The sequence below is a fragment of the Bubalus kerabau genome, chromosome 3, assembly GCF_029407905.1.
Source record: "Bubalus kerabau isolate K-KA32 ecotype Philippines breed swamp buffalo chromosome 3, PCC_UOA_SB_1v2, whole genome shotgun sequence".
Taxonomy (NCBI): domain Eukaryota; kingdom Metazoa; phylum Chordata; class Mammalia; order Artiodactyla; family Bovidae; genus Bubalus; species Bubalus kerabau.
In genome coordinates, this window is record NC_073626.1 from 33,777,650 (window position 1) to 33,801,557 (window position 23,908).

General features: G+C 41.1%; 1 protein-coding gene and 1 non-coding gene across 9 annotated transcripts in view; both read left to right on the forward strand.

Moving 5' to 3' along the window:
• The window catches only part of SUPT3H (SPT3 homolog, SAGA and STAGA complex component), a 413,877-nt gene that overhangs the window by 337,234 nt on the left and 52,735 nt on the right, over positions 1–23,908 (forward strand). The window lies entirely within an intron of this gene.
• Positions 12,404–12,476, forward strand: TRNAG-UCC (transfer RNA glycine (anticodon UCC)). Its single transcript has one exon. It is a non-coding gene; the product is annotated as a tRNA-Gly (tRNA).

Below are 23,908 nucleotides of genomic sequence, written 5' to 3' on the forward strand. Positions count from 1 at the left end.
TCTGTCCTGCTGAGGCGAAAGACATCTCAGGAGGTCACCAGTCAGTTACATTGGCACAGCCTAGTCAGTCCTCCTCCTGGTGTGCTTTTCAGAGATGTGGGGGACTGCATGAGAAATCAGCGCCAGGTATGTGAGCATAGTACTTGCCTTAAACTGTCACTTTTATTCAGAATGTATATGCGTGTCTATGTAATCTTTTAGACAGGTAGAATTTATGTGTGTATGTGCATGTATACACAAAGCGGCCTCATTTTAAAACATTGTCTTCTAAGGGTTTTAAATGTATAGTACCATTTCATCATTCCAACAGCCTAAAAGATAGTAGAATTATGACTATCCTAAATAAATAAACATTAAAAGATTATCTTAAATGAACTAAAAATTTCACTGACACTATTTCATGTAAGTCACCATTTGACATTCTACTGTCTTTGATGGTTGGAGTCAGATGACTGGCCTGAACCCCAGTTTAATCAGTTATGAAAATAACTGTTTTTTAGCAAATATTTAGTAGTAACACTTGAAAGTTCCTAGCACTATGCCTAAAATAAGAGAACATGCTCCCCAAAGCAAACACAGTTTTTTTCGTTTAAATCATTGTCATCCTCGTAGAACACAGAAGTAGAAATGGCATGGCTAGTATGCCCTTCTGATAAGTGCAGAGGAGATCCAGTCTGACATGTGACTATGGGGCAGAGACCCAGACCCACTGATTGTCTTTCTTTGTAGCCTTCAGAGAATTCCCTGCTGTTTTCATGTCTATATTCACGTGTACAAAGTGGGTAATAATGTGTTCTTTATAGTTTCAGAGTATCTTGAGCTCCATGACCGCTGGACTCCTTTCCTGCCCCACATTTCTGCCCCCGTGTGGGCAAACAGGCCCATGTTGAGGACCATTGTACTTCCGGTGGTGGTGGCATTACTGACCACGTATGGGAAGTGAGGCTTAGATGCAAAAAGGGTATGGTAAAAAGATGAAAAGCTGCAGACATTGTGACTTGCAAAAAGTGACTGCCAAAAGCTCTTCCAGGAATGAGAGCTTAGAGAAGTTGGAAGCTTTAGATTGAAAGAATGAAAGATATGGTACATCGCAAACTGGCTTTAATTTCAAGTTTCCAGCTTGAGGATCAAGAAAGGACCTTTACCTAGAAAGGTTCCTATTCCTGCTTTCACTGATTCCTAAATCCTAAACTTCAGCTAGCAGTCACTGACCTCTCTTAAAATATGTCTTGTACCCATGTGAAAATTTAATTTCAAGTATCTGGGTGAAAGGATTCATAATTCAACAAAATCATTTGGTGATGATACTTTAAGTTGTAGTCCTGGTCCGTTCTCTCAGTCCATGTTAGTAGGACCTGCCTCCCTTTAGTTGTTCAAGATAAATGAGAATTTATACTGTTTTTTCTAAAACCTCCTAAGAATTTAACTGTGAAATCACTGTTCCCAGGTTATTTCAGCATCCAATCCTTACACTCTTTTCTTCCAACCTAAACTGAGAATTTTTCTCTATTTCTCCTTTGTGGAAAGAAAAATACTATAATATTATATGAACAAACTCTCTGAGGTCATTTCTAATTTTGGTAGCTGTGTTTCTCACACTTGCTTGGAAGAAGTTTGTCACTGTCTCCACTTTAATCTCGAGACAGCTTCTGTGTACGCCCATACTTCCTTTAGGGGTCAAGGTCTAGAGAAGGAAACCTCTTCACACTTGGATAGAGCTAGGCCCAGGGAGCTCCTGGTGATTCAGGGTATGGTAGGAAGTGTCAAATCCCTGCTCTTCCTTCTTTCTTTGACTCTCTCTGAACTGTTTTCTCCTTCCGAGTCAAATTTTGAACCTTGACCCACTTTCCCCAAGATATTTTGTATCTCCTGGTCTACCTACCCCCAGATAGACCAAGGGACTGTGTTTTAATCATTTTGTATCTCCCTCAGTGAATTACAATGGCCTTTGCTTATTTGGAGCTCATCATAAAAGATGGATGAGTGAATGGACAGATGAGCAAAATGATGGTCTGAAGAGAGAACAACCTTCCAGTGGACAAAGTCTAATCTTCATCTCTGTGGTCAGGTTTCGGCCCCCTGAACTTGGTATATCCTGAACTGGATCAGTTCAGTTCAGTCACTCAGTCGTGTCCGACTCTTTGCGACCCCATGAACCGCAGCACGCCAGGCCTCCCTGTCCATCACCAACTCCCGGACTTCACTCAAACACATGTCCATTGAGTCGGTGATGCCATCCAATCGTCTCATCCTCTGTCGTCCCCTTCTCCTCCCGCCCTCAATCTTTCCCAGCATCAGGGTCTTTTCAAATGAGTCAGCTCTCTGCATCAGGTGGCCAAAGTATTGGGGTTTCAGTTTCAACATCAGTCCTTCCAATGAACACCCAGGACTGATTTCCTTTAGGATGGACTGGTTGAATCTCCTTGCAGTCCAAGGGACTCTCAAGAGTCTTCTCCAACACCACAGTTCAAAAGCATCAATTCTTTGGCACTCAGCTTTCTTTATAGTCCAACTCTCACGTCCATACATGACCACTGGAAAAACATGAATACTGCACTACTTTTGATTAAACAGTATATAGATCACTGCAGAGCCATAAAAACGATATGGTTGCTTCATTATTAGTGTCCAGCATTAATCATTGATTCCCCTGGAATCTCAGGCAAAATCATGCCCAGGTTACCTCATGAGCAGTATCTATTTTAAAATGAATATTTTCAGTGGGTACTTATATACCAGATGTTTTGAAGAATCCTTGGGCACTGAGAAAGTATGGAGCTTAGCTCCTCACATCATGCTGGAGCCATAATGGAGCTGCCTCTGAAGCTTCTGTCATAGCGCACAGACTGTGTCCTGTGCGTGAGGTCGGGAGCGGCAGCGTATGGTCTTCGTTGCTCAGTGGCGTGCGGGATCTTAGTTCCCCAACCAGGGATCAAACCCTCATCCCCTGCATTGAAAAGCAGATTTTTAACCACTGGACCACCAGGGAAGCCCTGACAAGTTTCTTGCTTTGGGGGGGTTTTTGTTTTGTTTTATTTAAATCCAAGAAAGCATTGTCTAATTATTGGGCTCTGGAATTGGCCTTGTTATAGAAAATCCTTCTTCATGTGTGAAGTCAGATTTTACTGGTATGGCTATTTTATGAGCGGTTAAACTGATAACATTTAAGGCAGGCTGCAGTTGATAGTCAATAGATAGATTTTTTAATGACAGCAATTATAAATATGAACCTATCCCCTGATAGAGGTGGCACTGAATCATCACTATCCATTCAGGAAGCTTTTGACTGAAAAATTACAGGCACCAGAAATAACCACTTAGAAAACAAGATTTGAAGAACCCAAAATAGCTGAATTATTTGGATATTAAGAACGGCTATTACTGAGATGATTATGAATTCCCAGAGACACAGCCTAACTTTTCTGATAAAAGTCCCTTTGTTAGTGGTATGCTGCTGTACAATTTCAGACACATTTTTATGATACATTTTTATGCATGGCCATCAATTAGGAAAAGAGTCTAGACATCTTGTTTTCAAATTTGGAAGAACTGTTTTCTCATTGGATAACAGCTTCACATGCTGTCATGAAAAATGTCAGGTTCCCACACAGACTGTAGTTGTCTGCATTCTTAGTGGGGAACCTTTCTCTTGCCCCATTAAGAAATTCATTCCCAGCAGATAGTATTTTGTGCTATAAGGCTAAATAAAATCACTGGTCACCTGCAGTATAAAGATGCAGCTTCATATTTCCTCACTGAAGGAGAAGTCGTCTTTCTTTTTATGCCAAAGAAAAGCAGGTATCCACAGGGATGCTGCAATTCTGCTTTGAGAGAAATAAAAGAATTCTCAGGATTGGACTTCTTTGGTGGTGGCTCAGTGGTAAAGAATCTGCCTGCCAATCGAGCCAATCAACAGATTTCATCCATGAGTTGAGAAGATCCTCTGGAGGAGGAAATGGCAACCCACTGAAGTATTCTTGCCTGGGAAATCCCATGGACAGAGGCGCCTGGCCAGCTACAGATCATGGGGTTGCAAAGAATCAGATACGACTTAGCAACTAAACAACAAAAGGATAGTAACAAAGGAATATGTCCTGATGTACTGCTGCCAGCTAGAAGAATGGTGGTTCCTCTCCATAGGCAGATGGAGATAAGACTTGGGAAGGAAGACAGAAGAAATCACGCCTCCCATGTGTAATTAGGAAACCCACTTCTCTGCAGCCTCTTTTTCCTGAGGGGTGTGTTTGGTTTGACTCTTCTCACTGAGCAGGGAAATCAGTTCCCCTGATGAACAAGGAAGAATAAAGATCATGAGTAATTCTCATATTTTATTCAGAAGAAATAATTTTCCAGTTAATTAATTAAGCAGCTATAGTTTTGAATTCCTGGTATGTGGTTAGTGCCATGTTAGACACAGGAGAAGAGAGGAAGGAGAAAAATGAACATCTGCTGAGTGCCAGCACCTCTCACAGGAACGGGCACGCCGAGAGCCAGTCTTTATTTGCACCTCTGTTAACTACCAGCACCAGTGCCTGAGACTAGAAAGAGAGCTTGACGTTCAGTTGTGGGGAGGGCAACAGTAACTCCCTCTTTAGAGAAGTGTTAACTTTACCTCATTGATTGCTCTTGGAATTCAGAGGGAACTGTATGGCTGGATTAATCAAGAGTCTCCCTCAGGGATTCTTGTGCCTCTCCGTGCTCTCCGAGGCCTGGTGGGAAGGCCTCCTGCCCTCGACCCCATGTTGTGTGCAGAACCTCCTATCACAAACACTGCTCAGGCCCCCTTCACCACCACGCCCTGAACCAAAAGGCAGGCACTAATGGATGAGTAAGCAGATGTGGTTTATGCAGACAATGGACTGTTGTTCAGCCCATGAAGGAACGAAGTGCTGATCCTTGCTACCACATGGACGAACCTTGGAAACATGCTAAGTGAAATAAACCAGACACAAAAGGACAGATATTACATGGCTTTACTTTTGTGAAATAGCTAAAAAAGACAAATTCACAGAGACAGAAAGTGGATTTGAAGTTTCCAGGGGTGGAGGAGAGGGAGAATTATTGTTGAATGGGCACAGACCTTTTGTTCAGAGTGATGAAAACTTTGGGGAAACAGTGGTGATAGTTGTCTAGTTTTGTAAACATAATGCCACTGAGTTATGCATTTAAAATGGTTACAGTGGCAAATATTTTGTTATATATATATATTTCTTTTTCACTGTCCTCACCCCAAAAAAAACCAGCTGCTGCCAAATGAAATGAAGGTCTATGGATTGTGCTGTAGCCAGAGTCTTAGGTGGGTGTTATATAAGTCTGAGTTAGAGGAGGATTTGAGCTGCATAAGTTTTTAAGTAAGAGAAAAGGCAGATTCGCTCATCAAATCCTTCTTCTCTTCACGTTCTAATTCAAAATTCACACCTCATGCGAAGAGTTGACTCATTGGAAAAGACTGTGATGCTGGGAGGGATTGGGGGCAGGAGGAGAAGGGGACGACAGAGGATGAGATGGCTGGATGGCATCACCAACTCGATGGACATGAGTTTGAGTGAACTCCGGGAGTTGGTGATGGACAGGGAGGCCTGGCGTGCTGCGATTCATGGGGTCGCAAAGAGTCGGACATGACTGAGCGACTGATCTGATCTGATCTGATACACTCATGAACTGACACAGTGTCCACTGTGGGTGCATGTGCTGGCTGCAGAAGAGTATGGCTGGGCTTCCCTGGTAGCTCGTGGTGAAGAGTTCACCTGCCAACACAGGAGGCATCGGTCCAATCCCTGGTCTGGGAAGACCCACATGCCATGGCACAACTAAGCCCTTGCACCACAACTATCGAGCCTGGAACTTCCTGCTCTAGAGCCTGGAAGCTGCAGCTACTGAAGCCTAGTGCCCTAGAGCCTGTACAAATAAATAAACTTAAAAAACAGTATGACTCATATTACTCTTAAATTTGTTGGTATATATGTATTATAGATCCAGATAATAAATGCATGAAACATAACAGTTTTTTCTGTATATTAGCAACTAATTAGATGGGCATTAAATATTCAAATTGCAAATATATTTATTTTAATAAAATATATACTATGATTCCATTAAATTTTCAAAAAACTAAAATAGAAATTTTAATTTTATTTAAATACTTTAAAAACGTATCAAGGGCAAGGCCCATCATAATGGTATTCACACAACTGGTAAAGGAAAAGATACACAGGCTAGAATTTGGGGGAAATGCCAGTGGTGTTTTTTTGTGCTTTGTACAATGCAAAGTTTTTCAAATTTGTTACTAGAAGTTGTGGTCACAACTCTGTCAATAACAGTGACATTCTTTGGAACAATTTGAAGGTTACTTATTATTTTTTCTGGATATACCCAAAGAAAGAACATCTTGATGAAATAGATATCAAATTTGACCTTGCAATCACTGTCAAACATATGGTGGGAATGCTGACTAAGAACAGATGAAGTGATTTGATTTAGTTTTGAGAAGGTATAAGATGAACCATAAAGAGACCAACGCAAGTTTCTCAGATCAAGAATAAATCAAGGTCTTTGAAGGAAAATAAAATCAATTTTAAATTGCACTGTCCACAAGTTACTCGGTATGAACTGTTGAATAATGCTAGCCAAAGCTTATCCAAAAGTTATATCTAAATTTGGCTAATTCACTTCTTTAAAAAAGTTGTTTTTTTAAGAGAAAATTGTTTTCTAAATCAAAAGCAAATTTGAACAAAGGAATGAAAATACTCGCCTAATTACGAAGGAGAATTTTCACAAATCATTTTAAAACTGATTTCTATAGAAAATATTTTCTGTTTATTATAGATCAGGGTTATTATTACAAGAAAATCATTTCAATGAATCTCTTATTTGTTTTGTTGTTATTTCTAGAAAAGTTATATAAATTCTATGGAGTGAGGAAGGGGATAGGCATTGTCTGAAAAAGCTTCTCACTTAATTTTAACTTGGGGAACAGTGTTTATTCATTTGACATATAAACTACACGAAGTAAGCAGTTATCTCCAGCAGGACATGTAGTGGAGAAACTTTGGAAGAAGCTATCAGATTGGGAAGCAGGGAGAGAAGCACGTAAAAATTAGAAACTAATGTGAAAGGTTGGGAAAGAGGAGAAATGAGACTTCATTGAGGTCAGGGTCTAGGAGAAAAGAGCCAGGAGGGAGGAGAGGACGAGAGGTTCAGCAGACGGGAGAGATGGGCCGTGGCCACAGGCACTTAGAAGCCACTGGAGAAGCAGGCCCAGCTGCAGGAAGGACCCTGGCTCACAGTGGAGGGAGGGGTAGGCTTTGGCCCACAAGTGCAGCAGCAGTCCCCTTCTCCCTCTAACACTTTGAAGACCTCTAGTATGTGTTACCAGGTGCACTCTAAAAGGGCTGTGCCAGGTCACTCTACCACCAGCAGTTCGCGAGAGTTCAGATTTTGCTGTGTTCATGCCAGTGTTATTAAGTTTTAAACATCATTAAAAGTTTAATAATTTGATGGTCTGCCAACATTTCTAAAATGTGGCATGGCACTAAAATGAAAACCATCCCTGTTTGTAAAAGATTCCTTGGAGAATCCCAGTGCTGTCTGCCTTTGGTGTAGTGGGAAGAACCCTTGCCCCCGCCGTGACAAGTCCATGAGCCTCTCTCCATCCGTAATGTGAGTCACAATACAGGACCTTCTGGGTCCCAGAGAGGTTAAGAAGAATAAAGGAGATGATAAAAGTGAACATTTGTAATTGTAAGCTAGATAAATGTAAATTTTAAGATAATTGGCCTATATATTAACTCACATGGTAAGACATAACCTGAGTACCTACCTCATAAGATTGTTTGAGGCTTAAATAAAGCCATATCACTTCTAACCCCAGTTTTTAAAATCGAAATTTGAAGTAGGGGGTGGACTAAATAACCAATCCTACGTCAAATATCGATTTTAAAAACTGGGGTTAGAAGTGCTATAACTGGGGTTAGAAGTGAAATATCTAAGAACAGTCAGGAAAATTCTCAAAAAAATTAATCAGGGTTGTTGTTGTGTCCCTCAGTCATGACCAACTCTTTTCGACCCCATGCCCAGGGACTAGAGCCCTGCCAGGCTCCTCTGTCCATGGCATTTCCCATGCAAGAATACCAGAGTGGGTTGCCCTTTCCTTCTCCAGGGATCTTACTGACCCAGGGATTGAACCTGCATCTCCTGTATTGCAGTTGGATTCTTTTACCTTTGAACCACCAGAGAAGCCCCTTATAATTGGGAGAGGGAGTATTAATTAGGTAGGACAAATATTAAAACGTAGTACAAAGCTTTAGAAACTCACAGTTCAATATTGGTATATAAATAGATTGAGAAACCTCAAAAGAAAAAAAATATACTCAAATATGGATGGTGAATTTAACATACAATAAAAATAGAAAAATAATCTCCAAAATTATGTTTGTAACCAAACCAAAACAACCACCAAAAACACCTAATATATAAAGCAACAAGAAGGTATATTCTGTTATTATTTAAAAGGAGTAATCGAGGAAAGTATGTGTCTCTATCTATACATGTTTATGTATGCATATGCTTGTATATAATAGGCTTCCCTGGTGGCTCAGATGGTAAAGAATCCGCCTGCAGTGCCAGAGACCTGGGTTTGATCCCTGGGTCAGGAAGATGCCCTGGAGAAGGGAATGGCAACCCACTCCAGTATTCTTGTCTGGAGAATTCCATGGACAGAGGAGCCTGCCAGGCTACACAGTCCAGGGGTCAGAAAGAGTCAGACACAAGTGAGTGACTAACACGAGACTGGACTGGATGCTTCTATAGGCAAAGAATCACCTGGAAGGTGGCCATACTTGTTGACAAGTTCAGTGATAAGAGAGAGGCATACTAGCGAATGTCAACGTTTGCCATAGTTTGAAGTTTTAGACCAATTTCAAGTATTACCTATTTTAAAATTTTTTAAAGAAAATAGAAGCTCAGAGTAAAAGCTGGGCCAGTGGGAACTTTTACAAATAAAGTATCTTGATGATTTTTTAAGGTTTCACTCAGGTATTTTAGTGCACTGGTATCTAATATATCAGGAGTTGTATAAACCTACCTTTTTGCAATGCAATTCTTTGCCCAGTCCCAGGCACAGAACTGGCTTGTAGTGAAGAGTTTCTGGAGTGTGAAGGTAGCTTTCCTTGACTATCACATGGGTCTAATTTAAGATGCAGGATGGCCGAGTTGGCAATCCTCTTAAATACTTTCCCCATAGTACCAAGGTGAAATATCAAACTTTTGGCAGCCAGGTGAGTTCCATGAATTCATGTGTAGCATTTCTTTACCGTCTAGAATTGAGATCCACTGCCCAGTGCTTAGTTTTAAATTATCTTTCTGAAATTCTTGCTACATTTCTGCACCGATTGAAATGAAGCCCTCTGAACGCATGGGGAGTTGTTTAAAGGTCTTGCTTTAGGAAGTCACTGCTGAACGCATTATGGCAGAGTTTTGTTTCTTGCTGCTCTTTCCGAGTCTCTTCTTTTTGGTCCTTCCTCACTGCCTACAGTCAGAGCCGCTATGTCAGAGTTTATCTTCAAAAAAGTTAGAAACTAAGCAATTTTTCTCTTTTTTTAAAACTTAACATTGGAGAAAGCACAGTAAACATATATTACCAGTAATTGTATCAAACTGGGGATTTTGCAAGCCCATGAAGTCAGCATCTCAGAAAATGGAGACAGCCATATCGTGTATATGATCATCTTGAAAAATACCACCTCCCCAAATAATCATGCCTGTTACAACCAAATATAAATCAGAATGTAATGATGTAACTGCTGACCTTTTGACCAGCTGCAATTGTTAATAATAGTCGGGTCTGTAATAACTGATGGAATGATGGTGGTTTTATGGATGATAAGAGAATCACAGTAAGCCGTTGCTTGCTCTCAAGGTTGGCAACAGTACTCATTATCTACTGTGTCATATCTCTGATGTCTGTAACAATCCCAGAACTTAGTGTCTTAAAACAACAGTTATCATTTGATGTCGCATAATTACTGTGGGCCCAGAATTTGGGAGCAGTAGGGTTGAGCCTGCCTTTTGTGATTTCCCATGAGATTATAGTCAACTGTCAGCCAGGTGCTGACTGAAGTCAGATGGTTCCTTCTGAGGTGCCTCACTTATTACATGGCTGTCACGGTTAGTGCTGGCCATTGCCTGGAGATCTCAGTTCTCTGTGAGATTAAGTGTCCTCATTGCATGGCAACTGGCTTATTCCAGAGCTGGAAACCCAAGAGAGCATGGAGAAAATCACAAGGGCCTTCTGCACCCTACCTAAGGGTCATGCTGATAGCTTGACCAATCCTGATTCAGTGTGGGAGGAGCCATGCAAGGGCAGGAATACCAAGGGGCAAGAATTACCAGGGACTGTCTTGGAAGCTGGCTGCACAGCAACCCATGCAGGATACAGTCTTTGGGAAAAGAACAATTTGGACTCAGTTAAAAACAAAACAAACAACAACAAAAATAGGACACCAAGTCAGAAACTTCATCTCATCTCCAAAAGTATGAACACTGGAGATTAGGGCGCATTACTTCCAATAGCTGGTGCTATTAAAGGAGGGCATTTCTGTTGAGTAAAGCACCACAGCCAAGAATTGCTGAACAAGTTCCGTTTCCCCTCCACTAAATCTTAAGTGAACATTTTTATCACGGTGGATTTCTGTATGATGACTAATGAACTGTAGGGTAATCCAGCCATTGTTTTTAAAAATCCATTTTGACAAATAAAGCTGATATGCTGCTTAAAGAGTTAGGACTTGTGTGTGTCTCCTCCACAGAGAGGAGGTTTCTGTTCTCCATGTCCAGCCCAAAACCCCACACCACGTCATCGGCCTAGCCTTCAGTTTCTCCTCTGTAGTAGGACCTTGGGTTGAGTCAGCACAACTGGGATTTGGAATCCTGACTCCAGAAAGTCTGTGTTTTTTCAACCTCAGGCTCAGCCATTCTCTGATTTTAAAACTAGTAACATTTCAAGTTCTGCATTCAAAGGCCCATTTAGCAGTAAAGGAGAGAGTGTGCATAAGAGGCTTTGGACGGTGACCTAAGGAGAATCAGGGTGCAGTTAATGAGGGGGTAATCAGAGTCATCCTGATACGTGCTGTCATTATCACTGTTCACATCTGACCTTGACCTGTCCAGCTGTACTCCTCGCTGACTTTGAGGCATGCTGAGTTTTCTAACCTGTTTTTTAAAAAGCAGAAGACAACTCGTTCTGACTTTTCTACTCTAGAGAAATGTTATATGTAAGTGAAAGAATACATGAAAATTATTTAGAAAAAAGGAGAGAAGTGCTTTTAAAAGGCCATTAGAACAAGATCTGGAAGAGGCTCGATGGCTTCAGTTAACCAGCTCTTTTGTGAACCCAGAGGCCTCATATTTACAGTTAGAGTTTAAGGCTTTTTGTTGTTGTTTAGTCGCTCAGTCATGTCTAACTCTTTGTGACCCCATGGATTGCAGCACGCCAGGCTTCCCTGTCCTTCACTATCTCCTGGAGTTTGCTCAAATTCATGTCCATTGAGTCAGTGATACCATGCAACCGTCTCATTCTCTGTCGCCCCCTTTTCCTTTTTAAGGCTAGATGATCTTAAAGATCCCTCTCATCCATCATCATCTTAGTAATTTTGTATTTGATCTCACAGCCACCCTAGGGAATAAGAGTTCTCTTTGGGCAGTTTACTTCCATGACTCAGCTTCCTCATGTAGAAAATGTGACTAGTAACAGTACCTTCTCATGGACTTGTTAGGGATTAAGTGAGTTTAAATATGTGAAAGCCCTTTCAGCATTGCCTGGAATGCAGTCAGAACTCCGTAAGTCTTAGCAATGGCAATGACGATGTTTATGATGATGATTTTGCTGATGAGGAAGCTGTGATTCATCAAAGGTCATCTTTTTTTCTGAGATAACACAGTAGGAGAGCTGAAGCTTGAATTCAGGTCTTCTACTAAACCACATTGTACATATATTTTTCAGACCTTGTCTATTTTTTAAATATAGAGTTGATTCTCACAGCATCTAAACAGCGCTGCCAAGACTGTCTTACAGAAGAAAGTGAGGAATGAGAAAGATGGGGTGGTATTTGCCCCTAGGATTTTGAGTCTGTGGGACATACAGCAACACCTCCTTCAAAACTAGGTCCCACCAGGGTGTCACCAACTAGGAGGGTGGAAGAGAATCCTACTTAATTCCCAGGAACTCTTTGAGCTACCTCACTTCCACTGACACTGCCTATGAGATAATCACTTACTTTACCCTACCTCAGTTACATCTTCTCATTTCTCACTTATTTGGATAAGAGGCATGAATTCCATTTTTTATTGTACAGGCAATTAAAGTAGTAAGTAATGGTTTGGTTTTAAAATAGATTCTTTGGGGACTTCCCTGGTGGTCCAGTGGTTAAGACTCAGTACTTCCAATGCAGGGGCCGCAGGTTCGATCCCTGGTCAGGGAACTAAGATTCCACATGCTGCACAGCGCAAAGATTACAATAGAGTCTTTGTTCTCCAGTCTTTTCCACTAAGTGTTGTTCTGCTTTGGGTGAATGCTTGAAAAGCAAGATCTCATTGTCTTCTATGCAGTTACTACATTAGGAATACACCACACTCCCAGACAGTGCCAGCATCATCTCAGCCATGTTAAAAAGACAGGGGAAACAAGAAGCAATTTGACTAGTTTTATTATTCTTCCTATTTTGTTTTCAAATATAACCAAGGCGTTATTTCTCAAAGGCCATGTCTTTCAAAACAAAATGTCCTTGAGTAGCTCTCCAATTTTAAACAATGCTGTCTTCACTCAAAATATTTTTGAAATTACTCTCTGGTAATTATCTTCAGAGCTTGCAACACATTCTTTTGAAAAGATTCAGTGGTGATGAATCAAGTTACTTCACAAACACACCATATAGTTGTAGACATATATATAAAAAGGAAAATTATGGAATGGATTGTTTTGTGGCCCAGTTCAGTAGCTGAAGCTAAGTTGATGCAGAAAATTTAAAAATTGTTTAAAAATTTTAAATATCAACTGGTACTAATAGGTTATTACCATTTCTGGACGTCATTGGCATATTTCCATTGTATCCACATCATTAAGAGTATTTATCTTCACATACTCTCATTTACCTAGTGGAAAGTTAAATAAAATGTTCTATAATAACTTTTTAACAAAATAATGTTCAATTATTATATTGTTCAATTTTATATTTTATATTATTTTTAAATGTTATAAAAATGTATTATTTTATTGCCCTATAAAACACACAGGCTTATTAACCTGGTTTTCTTGGCCTGTTTATGAGAATGTTTTATCAAAATGGATATTTTAAATGTTATAAAGATGTAATACTGTGCTAAATTAGACTATAAATGATTAATTTGGAAAACAAATACATTTTTATTATTTTTCTAGAATGTCTTTATGTGTTATAATAGGCGACTATTAGGAAGTCAGATTCCTTCCAGTGTACACCTATGCTATCTTTGGGCACACAGGCCTCTCCTGCAGATGAATAATTGAGTCACCATCTGTCTCAATTTAAATGTTGGTTTTTGTGTGTGTACTTTTCTTTTGTATTTGTTGTTGTTCTTTCGCTAAGTTGTGTCTGACTATTTGCTGTACCCTGTGGACTGCAGCATGCCCTGCTCCACTGTCCTTCAGTATCTCCCAGAGTTTGCTCAAATTCATGTCCATTGACTCGGTGATGCTGTCTAACCATCTCATCCTCTGTCACCCCGTTCTCCTGCCCTCAATCTTTCCCAGCGTCAGAGTCTTTTCTGGTGAATTGGCTCTTTGCATCAGATGGCCAAAGTATTGGAGCTTCAGCTTCAGCATCAATCCTTCAATGAATATTCAGGGTTGATTTCCTTTAGGATTGACTGGTTTGATCTCCTTGCTGTCCAAGAGACTCTCAAGAGTCTTCTCCAGCACCACCATTTGAAAGCATCAATTCCTTGGTGCTCAGCCTTCCTTATGGTCCAACTCTCACATCTATATGTGACTCCTGGAAAACCATACACATTTTGTATTTGTTCAGAAGACTTCTCTGTAGAAGTCTGTATGAGTAAATTGATGTGGACTACTGTAGGGTATATTGAATTAGCTGCTCAGCTGTGTCTGACCCTTTGTGACCCCATGGACTGTAGCCCGCCAGGCTCCTCAGTCCATGGAATTATCCAAGCAAGAATACTGAAGTAGGTTGCCATTCCCTTCTCAGGGGATCTTCCCAACCCCAGGATCAAACCCAGGTCTCCTTCACTGCAAGCAGATTCGTTACCATCCGAGCCACCAGGGAATTTGTAATGTAAGAGTAGAGAGAAAAGTACAAAGTCAAAAAAAAAATGGGGCTGAATTCTTGAAGTAGATTTCAGTAGAAGAAAAGAAATTAGATTTTTGGCTGCTAACAGTTGGCTCAAGGGGGGTTGATTTACTGAAGCTGTGTCATGTGGCGAAAAGAGCAGGAGTCAAGAGGCTTGGGCTTAAAGTCTTTGGCTGTGTCACTAATCTCCCTGAAGGATCTCAGACAAATCACTTGACCTCTGTGAGCTTCTGTTCCCTCATCTGTATGAGCATTTTGATGACATGGTTGCTAAAACCTCTTCCAGCTCTAACATTCCATCATTCTAGTTCTGAATGAACTGATTCAGATCTTCTTCTCCCTCTGTGTTAACTGCATGCAGACTTCTTAAACATCCACAGATGTTTAACTTCCAGGCTCTGTATTAGTCAACTCAGACTGCCGTTACAGAATACCATAGACTGAGTGGCTTAAATAACAGATGTTTCTTTTCTGACAGTTCTGGAGTCCAAGATCCAAGTGCTGGCCAGCTTGGCCCCTGGTGAGAGCTCTCTTTCTGGCTTGCATGTAGCTACTCGCTGGTTATAACCTCACATGGTCTTTTGCACTCCCCTCCTCTTATAAAACCACCCATCCTAGGGGTTAGGACCCCACCCTTATGACCTCATTTAACTTTAATTACTTCCTAAAAGTTCTGCCTCCAAAAACAGTCACATTGGGCATTAGGGCTTCAACATAGGATTTCTGAGAGGGAAACACAATTTAATCCATAGCAGTTCCTCTGGATATTTCACTCTAGAACCTCTCTTCATTTCAAGTGGTCTGTACTCACTATCCTCCTTTATAGGTTATAAAGAAAACAATGTTAAATTTCACGAGCTTCCAAACTTAGAGAAATAATAAATGTACCCTCAACAAATGTGTAAAAGAAATAGAAGTGGAAATGACTTCTTGATGAACCTTTTTCCCATTATTTTATAATGGAAACTGTAGCATAAAACACACAGGCTTACAGAAAAGTTGATAGAAGTTATGGTGAGCACCCATATACCCACCACCTGTATCCACAATTAATATTTTTACTCTTCTTATTTTCTTACAGATCTGTCCACTCTCCATTCATCAACCATCTCTTTTTTGTTTGAAGCTTTTCAAACTAAGTTCCAAACACCAGTACCTAAACATTCATCTTATTTACTGATGTTTAATGTTTTTTCTTTTAGATCATCATTTTAAATCATGCTATGTTCTGTATGGAGAAGGCAGTGGCACCCCACTCCAGTACTCTGGCCTGGAAAAGCCCATGGGCGGAGGAGCCTGGTAGGCTGCAGTCCATGGGATCACTAAGAGTTGGACACGACTGAGCGACTTCACTTTGACTTTTCACTTTCATGCATTGGAGAAGGAAATGGCAACCCACTCCAGTGTTCTTGCCTGGAGAATCCCAGGGACGGGGAAGCCTGGTGGGCTGCCGTCTATGGGGTCACGCAGAGTCGGACACGACTGAAGTGACTTAGCAGTATGTTCTGTATGTGTTAAATTGAAAGAGTTTTGTTGTGAAAAAAGGGGCATTGCTCCATTAGTAGAAGCTAGTTATAACATATACTAGTTTGTGAAAGCATCATTATTTAAATCACTAAAAAGACTTGAGAAATAGAATGAAAAATGTCACAATTCTTTTTTAAAAAGCATATTTGGCAGAAAATTAGAAAAAAACAGGTTATAGGCATTTGAGTACTTTTATATACATATATGGACTTCAAAATAATTTGCTTTCTACTTTTGCTTTGATTGTAAATGTGAGGGTTGGGAAATGGAAAAAGATACTTCTCTTCTGTACTCTTATCCCTAGAAATTCTTTCTCAACCAAGAGAGAGAATCTCAAGTGTCTCCTAACATGTGGTTGTCACCTTGTAAAGTTGGATAAATAAGGAAGTGAATGAGTGAAGATGAGTGAATGACTAGCATTAGCATCAGAAAGTCCTTTCTAGAGACTCTTTACCTGGTGCCTGTGAGATAATGATTATCTTCTGATGGATCATGCACTGCCTTCTCTAAAAGTGTGAGAGTAAAGGATTCCAGGCAGATTCGTAAAGGGCTTGTTCATTCATGTGTGCCTGTGTACTCAATAGCTTCAGTGACGTCTGACTCTGCGACCCTATGGCCTGTAGCCCACCAGGTTCCTCTGTCCATCAGATTCTCCAGGCAAGAATACTGGAGTGGGTTGCCATGCCCTCCTCCAGGGATCTTCCCAACCCAGGGATCAAACCTGAATCTCCTGTGGCTCCTGCATTGCAAGCAGATTCTTTACCCACTGAGACACCTGGGGAAGCCCTGCTCATTCATCAGATCAGATCACATCAGTCGCTGAGTCATGTCTGACTCTTTGCGACCCCATGAATCGCAGCACGCCAGGCCTCCCTGTCCATCACCAACTCCCGGAGTTCACTCAGACTCATGTCCATCGAGTCAGTGATGCCATCCAGCCATCTCATCCTCTGTCGTCCCCTTCTCCTCCTGCCCACAATCCCTCCCAGCATCAGAGTCTTTTCCAATGAGTCAACTCTTTGCATGAGGTGACCAAAGTACTGGAGTTTCAGCTTTAGCATCATTCCTTCCAAAGAAATCCCAGGGCTGATCTCCTTCAGAATGGACTGGTTGGATCTCCTTGCAGTCCAAGGGACTCTCAAGAGTCTTCTCCAGCATCACAGTTCAAAAGCATCAATTCTTTGGTGCTCAGCCTTCTTCACAGTCCAACTCTCACATCCATACATGACTGTTCATTCATAGGTAGGCATCCATAATTGGCTTAGTTTTGGGGTTTTTTTTTTTTTTGCTTTTATTTATAATAATAATAAAACACAACTATATAATACAGCTATATGTTTTATATATATATATATATATATATATATATATTTGTAGTTATATAGCCACGGGCCTTGTTTGCTAGTCCCTGAATTAGTTGTATATTTCTCAGAGCAGTTGCAATTTAAAGTCTGTCTGAATCTGCTGGAGTCTTAGTTGCTCTTAGTGGTTCATATCTCAGCTCTTTGTTCACCACTCAGAGCTCACCACTGTCTTAATGAGTCATGCCAGTATTTAGCAGCATCCAGGGAAATTTTTCTCCCAAGTCACTTGAAGTGAACTCCCAAGTCCTGGAAGGAATTGTTTGTACAGGAGACAGCTGGTAGAGGATGTTTTGGAATTGCCGCACTTCTTGGGGTGTGATATGCTATTCCAGGCAGACACTCTTGGAGTGGGGTGGCGGGGAGGCAAACCAACATATTCTCAGTGTGGAGAATTGTTTACTTTTGATGTTTGGACAACAGCTGACACAGCTAGAGAGGGTCTGCCTTTTTAAGCACTGTTCTTGCCATCCGCAAGGACAAGAAGTCTCCTGAAGACTCCCATCCTACTGCTGATGGAAATGGGTAGTAGAAACATCGGTGAGATTTGGCCGTTTTATTCAGAGCAAACCGGAGTGACACACAGGAACCCAAGTCAGCAGTGGGTCTACCACGTGGGGTGGTATAGATGGATACGAAGGAGGCCGTCATCACAGAAGCCCAGCCGGGAAGCCAAAGAACAAGGGGCAAGGATTGCAGCAGTTGGTCCGCAGTTGAGGACCTCAGACAAAAAGCAGATTAGGGATCTATGACTGGATGACAAGGACTCTGTCCTATTGGGAGGTGGGACACAGGAAGCTGTGGCTGGGGTGAAGTCCAAGAACTAAGGAGCTAAGAAGGAACTAAGGAGCTAGCTAAGAAGAAGGGGAGACAGGCAGGAGTCAGTAGGTGTGGGAACACCCATGGGCAGAAATGGCGGCTGAGAAGATGCCATCAGTGAAGTCCCAGTGGGATGGTGGAGCAGAGCGGGTGGCCCAGCAGCTGCCCAGGGCCTGCCCAGAGTTCATGGGGCAGAGGCTAAGCAGAGAAAGTCACCTACTCACAGACGATTCCCTTGTCATCCTGCAAGATGGAAGCATCATGAAGCGTGGCCTCCTCTGGGCAGGCAGGTGGTGACATCATCCTTAAAAGGCTGAAATGGATGGTTCCATGCTTAAGAATTTTGTCTTTAAAACGTGTAATTATTGGGGGCAAGAAACACCCGTTTTGAACTTGGTTTTTAAATTTTACTTTACATTTTCTTGGGGTTTAGTTCTATTTGCTTCCAGCATGGTCTAAATACCTACTTCAAAGCAAACATTCTAACAAGAACTTGTTAAAAGGAAGGGAAACCAGCTCCTGTGGCTTCTTGTCCACTGGCTATGGAGGCACTCACAGAACCACGTTTGTGAGTTGAGTGTAAATGAATCCGAAACCTACAAATTAGATTTCCCTTGAAATACACATGGGTTTAAAACCTTAACGGGAAAAGAACTTGGCAAATCAAACCTGACCATATTCAGTAAAACCTCACTAATTTGCACTAATGACCAGGAGACCCATTGAGAATTACTGATATTTTGTGTGTTAGCATAGGAACAAGTACCAAAACAGGGGTGCAGGGATGAGGGAGTATGGAGGAAGAGTAGATGGGGGGACATCAAAGTACCAGTATCAAACAAACACACTTTCTGGTACAACGAAGAATGTACTTGAACGGTTACTGGAATGAAACTCAATAGCTTAATGAGGGCCTGGCCGTGGTGCGCCTGCCCGCTGCGGAGGCCTCCATATCATCCAGCCTGCCCGAGCCAGCAGCTAATGTGCACTTAGGTTAAGAGGCCTTTGCTTTCTCGAAAGTTGGGGGGTTGTGGTTTTTGCAGGACTGTGAACCAATGAGATTCCACCATGTGTCACACACGTGTGTGACACAGGCTTGCACAGGCAAGCTGAGACTACAGATCAGCACTGGGGTGGGATTGCTTATTACCTCTTAAAAAATAAAAAAAAAAAAAGTACTTGTGAGAAGAGATAGCAAGGGAGGTTAGAATTCAGACTAGCTGGATCTTCTTGTAGTGGAAGAGGTTTAATTTTTTCTGAACTGAAGATGGGCCATTTAGTAAATACTTATCTTGTGTATTTTACTAAAAATAAAAGTTGCATCTTCCTTTATAAGAAACAAGCTAAAAGGTTCTTTGAAGATTAATCATCTGTGGCCTGAATTTCAGTAATTATAGTGACTTTAATTCATTTTATTTGAGAAATAGAATCTTCAAGTTGCTACTATTTAATGACTGTGGTTAAAGGACCGTGATAACGCTTCCTTTGACTGTCCTCTCCATAATATCTAAGAATATCTAGGTATTTGGATATTCTTTGTAACTGAGGAATTTCTCTTGACTGAACGTGTTATTCCTCTGACTCAAGAGCAGCCCCAGGTAATGATTTGTGTCTATACTGCTTTTAATCACTCCTTCCTACTTGCCTGACAGGGAGCTAATGTTTTACCAACTGAGGAATAATTTAGAACTTCCACTCAAGCAACCCCTGAAGGCTGTGGGGAATAATAAGTGCATGAGGCCAGAGCACTGTTCAGGACGTGAGTCGAGCAAATGGTTTCACGTCTTCTCGTGCTGCCTCTGGGCCATACATGGAGTTGTCACCTCAGCTGGTGCTGAAAAAGACTGAACTTCCTGTGATTCACACTAAAACCTTCTGCTTTCATCATTGTTAATCTTTTCTTTCTTCCTAACTGCCCAGTTCAACAACAAAACATGACTCATGCAGACTTTTGTGCCATCTCCCCTTAAATCGAGCTTCCCTGGTAGCTCAGCTGGTAAAGAATCCACCTACAATGCAGGAGACCCTGGCTCAATTCCTGGGTCGGGAGGTCCCCTGGAGAAGGGATAGGCTACCCACTCCAGCATTCTTGGGCTTCCCTTGTGGCTCAGATGGTAAAGAATCCCCTTGCAATGTAGGAGACCTGGGTTCAATCCCTGAGTTGGGAAGATCCCCTTGAGGAGGGCATGACAACCCATTCTAGTATTCTTGCCTGAAGAATCCCCATGGACAGAGGAGCCTGGTGGACTACAGTCCATGAGGTAGCAAAGAGTCAGACATAAGTGAGCAACTAAGCACAGCACACACCCCTTACATCGGGGGTGAGGAAGTGAGGACGTATGAAAGTTTGTGAGTCATTAGCAGCCTCAATGGGGGCTGTACCAAACTGACAGCTCTTCCCAAGCTCCAGGCTTGCCCTCACGATCTCAGGTGGGTGATCTGTTTTGATTTAAAAGGAAAAATGAAAGAGATCTAAGGCCAAGTAGGCTTTCTAACCAGTAAGTTTTGTTTTTAATTAATGATTTTTTCCAGTGTTTTTTTTTTTTTCCGTTGAGGAAAGTTTTTAAAACACTTTTTATTAGTAAATAGAGTGCTGTTATCTCTGGCTGAACCTTCCTACTGCTTCTTATCAATACCAGTCATATCCTTGTGGAGACTCAGTTCTTCATTAGCTTGGATAGGTTTTTTAACAAGAGAATAAGCTATGCATCATCAAAGCCTTTTTCAGAATTTCTGAAAGTAAAATTTTTGATCAAGTTCAAGTTATTTTATTTCTTCTTCCAATTTTAACAAATGTACAAGAGAAAGGCCTTGCTCATGAGGTGTTTACAGCCCAGTTGAAAGAGACAGGGTAGAATTATATAATTTCATTATAATGTTTAATTGCTCTGATAATCTTTCATAAGACCGAAAGGAAGCAAGTTTGGCCCCATTTCAGAAGCAAGCCTGGTCCCATTTCAAAGAAGCCTTCATAAAGGAAGATTTACCTGAGCTGAGATTTGAAGGGTAAGAGGAGTTTAGTCAAGCAGAAGGAAGAGATGCAGAACGAACATGAGCAAAAACAGAGATCCCAGGAGGTGTAAAACAGCACTGCCTGGTCAGAAAATGACCAGCAACTTGAAAACATTAACACATGAAGCATATGTGGGAATGACTGGAGATGAGGAGAAGAGGGGAGGTGGGGACTGAGGCAGGGAGAAATGCTGTGTTTGGGAACTTGAACTTAATCTTTGATGGGGTGCAGTTGCAGGACTTTTAAGCTGGGGAGTGACCAACAGAGTTAGAAGGAATATTGTAGTACTCAACTTTTGGGTAGTTTTGAAACTTTACCACTTAACTTGTTCTTCAAACAAAATCTTCCATATTAACTTAATATCAAGAGCAGATCAAAGCAGAACTGCCCAGTTGAGGTTGGGGTGGAAAACTCAGAACTTCCTTGCTTGGCCTCCCCCACACTCTTCCCCTGGCTCCTTTGTCAACTCCTGGGACACTGTCATAGAACTTCCATTTCTGAATACACTTAAATAAAAAAACAACCTTTTCAGTCTATGGACTGGAAAACTGGGACTCAGGAAGTAAGAGTATCTAAACTAATTCGTGGAAAAGCCCAGATCAGAACCAAGTCTCTTGATTCCAAAGTTAACCATCAGTGGAGAGAGTTTAGTTTATAACATACATTCATTGGAGAAAAACTATCTCATGCAACAGAAATTCCTCACTCCTGTTAACACAGGTGCAATATATGAGACAAAGAAAATGTCCAAGGTAGAGTCAATTTTCTACATTTCAGTTCAGTTCAGTTCAGTTGCTCAGTCGTGTCTGACTCTTTGCGACCCTATGAATTGCAGCATGCCAGGCCTCCCTGTACATCACCAACTCCCAGAGTTCACTCACACTCACGTCCATCAAGTCAGTGATACCATCCAGCCATCTCATCCTCTGTCATCCCCTTCTCCTCCTGCCCCCAATCCCTCCCAGCATCAGAGTCTTTTCCAAAGAGTCAACTCTTTGCATGAGGTGGCCAGAGTACTGGAGTTTCAGCTTTAGCATCATTTCTACATTTAATACATGCTAAATTAATTTTTATGCAAGTTTTTTTTTTTAAACATTTCAGATTCTTTTAAAACTGGATCCAGTTTATACAGTTCCCTTTGCCTTTTCATGCTGAAAGAGTACCAAGTTACCCCTCAACTTAAACCTGTAGGAATTAGATACAGGGGGTTTTCTGTTAAGGCCCCTTGTTACTAGGATCCCTTCCCATTAAGTCTTGATAGTGCCTGGGTTTACTGACCTTGTCTAAATAGTATATCATGGCTGAAGCCTGTCCTAATGGCAAAAGCAGTGGAGTAGGAGTCAGGAGACCTGGTTCTACTCCCAGTCCAGCCATTAAGTGGCTGGATAACATTTGGAAAAGTCACTCAAGCTCAACTGTACAATGAGAAGATTGAACTAAATTACCTCAAAGGCCCATTCCAGCTCCTACAGTCTGTGATTCTAATTACAACGCATGTGTTTTATCTTTGAGAGTGTTGACATTTTATAGACTGCCATGAGTTCTCATTTTTGGTGGTCCTAAAGACTCAAGATAGTTGGGTACAGGAAGAAACTGATTGTGAATCTCTCAAAAGAGAAGTGGGCATTTTTACTCATCTAGGCAAAGGATATATGCTAATGAAATGGGTTAAATTATTTGCAGCTATATTCCCAATTTGGGAATTGGAATGGCTTCACTGAAATTCTGGTAATGCATTCCCCATGACCTTATGAATGGACAGCTCAGCCTTGAACAGCCCACGTAGCAGATAGGAGGATGTTCATGAAGAGCTCTGCTTATCTCTGTGAAAATCATGATATGGAAACTCTTTCCAGGCTCAGAATTGTAGAAGTCTTTCAGAGTCCTTCTCTGAACTCCCCTTCTGTATCTGATCCCCCAGTCTCATTTTCCTACATGAGCCCTTCCTCAGCTTGCTATTTAAAGCCCTTCACATCAAGCCTTACTACTTTAAGGAGAAGTGTGATATAACAAACAATGACATTATTATATTGTAAGGACAAGAAATAGGGGGTGAGTTATAAAGCAGAACATTTTTATTTACACAGCAGTGTTTTAATAACCAGTAAAATTTTGGAAGAGAACTAGAAAAATAGTTAAAAGATAAATGGACTTATGTTTCAATGTTATGATTTTTCACATACACTAAAGTTCATTTTTACTTAAAAAAAAAAAAAATCCCTGAATTTCGGACAGAACCCTGGGAGAGTTGTTGGCATCCTTTGGTCAACACATTTGTCAGGGTATTTTTTTTCAATGTCCTTCTATGGTTCTATTAAGCAATAACCTCATTAGCAACACATTCTGAGTGGTATAGTGTGATAGCTTTACTACAAAGGGGTTCTGTATTTCAGTTGCCAGGATATAACACTCTTATGACAGGGGAGAAAAAGAAAACTTGCTGTGAAGGGGAAGCTTAGACATTATTTACTCTAAATATTGGAGCTTTCCATCTGAAAGTTTACAGAGGCTGAAGAATTGTTGAATTTGGAGATTTTGAAATAAAAATCTCCAGCAAACTCTAAAAATGTTTCTCCCCTGAAAACAGGTCTATTCCCTCCTGTGAGCATTTGCCTTATGGAGTCTGGGATTAGCCTATAAGTTATTTTCATCACAAATACCTTTCACTGAGACACAGTATCACGCTTTTCTAGAGTGACACAAATAAGACATTCGGATCCAGGGCTGGGCCACTGGAGAACAGACTGTCAGTTGTGTTGAGTTACATACAACTCAAAAAAAGGTGCACTTTCTCCTTTTTTTTAACCTCTTTCTATCAAGTCTATTTTTTTAGGCCACTTCAGGTTAGA